General features: G+C 37.5%; 1 pseudogene; it reads right to left on the reverse strand.

Moving 5' to 3' along the window:
* Positions 503-1,289, reverse strand: LOC102168866 (annotated as a pseudogene).

Genomic DNA, 2,025 nt, shown 5'->3' on the forward strand with positions numbered 1-2,025 from the left:
GTCCAAACCAGATCCTCCTGGAGCTCCCACACCTGTGAAGAGTATCCCAGTGGTACAGTAAAGATCATTTAGGCTCTTCCCACTATCCCTCTCCCCATGTACAGTAAATGACCAATCCACTTTGTCTATTTATTTATTTTTTGGCCCTGCTGAGCAGCTTGTGGGATGTTAATTTCCCCAACCAGGGATTGAACCTTGGACCTGGGCAGTAAAGCCATGGAGTCTTAACCACTGGGTTGCCGAGAACTCCCCTACATTATTTTCTCACATCCTCTTTTCCATTCCCATCCCTGTTCCTTTATCCCAGTATTTTTATTTTACATTTAGATAATTGAAATAGCCAAATAGAGAATCTTAATTTCTACAAGCTCTTCTGCAGTTTGTTCCTTTGCAGTCGGTCTTTCCCAACCATCCCATAAATGCTCTGAGGATTATTTGCAAAATTCATTATTTTTTTTCAACAAATAAGATCTTTTATTTGTCACCATTAAAAGTCTGCATTTTAAACAGATTCTTGAACTGGTGGCTTATATCCATCATCCCATTCAACTTTAGCACCTGTCCCACCCCCAGCAGCTTTTCCAGAACTACTACCTTCAACATGTAACTCCATGAGTTTTCCCAGTTCAAACTTGGGCTTCTTCAGAATTTTTTCTTTTCTAATGAAGACATCATGGAGCGGGTAAATAGATTGGCAAGCTTTTTCTATGTCTTTCCCAATGCTATCTGAAATCAATTTATTGACCAACTCTTTCAAGTCATTTGTCTGCACCTTTCAGGTCATGATTTCCATCATCTTCTTGCAAATCTGGTGCACCTGCTGGTGCTGGGCATAAGAAGTCATCTGAATCTGATTGCTGCATATTTTTTTTATTAGAACCCACACAAAACAGATGAAGCAAGTAACCATTGGTAGTCTTGACATCAACATGAGCTTTAATCATGTTTTGCCATTTTTTGATCCATGCCATGGAAAGATCCATGCTATGTAAGTTAATTAAGAATTTTTTGCCCTGAACATCCTCAGAAATTAGTTTGAGTTTTCTAAATGCAACGTCATCATTGTGTAGATCAGCAAGACTCACTTCAAAAACATGCCCCTTGAGGTCATCAGATGCAATTTTGGTTCCTTGAGATCTTGTGACCAATATTTTACCAATATTCCTTATATTGAACATAGCTGATGCTTTCACATCACACCAATCTTTTTTAGAAAATGGTTCAACCACTTTCTTCTTGGCTCCCCTTTTGCCTCCTTTCATAAGGTGCTTGTTTTTGCCAACCACCATGGTGCTGCTCAGAGGGCCAAAAATGGCAAAATTCTTTATTCTTCTCATATTATTCCCTTGCAAAATTATTTTGTGGTTCTTGTTGGTTTATTGGTTTAAACCCCAAGCCCTTACTGTGATATTTAAGACTGTCCACAGCCCTCTCCAAACTTGTCTCACAATGTTTTTCAAAGACTTCATCTTCTTCAAAAAACATTTCTATTCTACGTTTTCCTAACATGTCCACAGTTCTTCATCGTTGTAGCTTTCATTTAATTATCAAGTAATTCATGGACCAATACTCAATGACAAGGCCTGGGCTAGGTCCTGCTGATGATACAGCCTCTTTTCCCTAAAAAACACACCTACTCCCTCATGCTATTTTTGTGACAGGGATGGCCTGCCCTCTTCCTTGTGACACCCTTCTCTTGAAGTCCTGCAGTGAGATGGGATATGCCTGACTTTGTGAAAAACATTTTCCAACATGTATCAAGAAATTCAAAGACATTCTTGCCCTTTTAACTAGTGATCTCCACTTTTTGGGAATCTAAGGATATAATCCAAACTGCAGAAAAATAGTTTGTGTAAAAAGATCCACTTTGCTACCTTATTCAACTTTATTGATAGTATTGAAAATGGAGATAACATATATAATACAGGATGACATAATCAAAAATAATATGATTATAAGAATAATAGAAGATTTTAAACTCTACTTGATAAACTTTGTTTATCATGAATTATTTGAGAATTCAAA

Source organism: Capra hircus, chromosome 2 (assembly GCF_001704415.2).
Source record: "Capra hircus breed San Clemente chromosome 2, ASM170441v1, whole genome shotgun sequence".
In the NCBI taxonomy this organism is placed as follows: Eukaryota; Metazoa; Chordata; class Mammalia; order Artiodactyla; family Bovidae; genus Capra; species Capra hircus.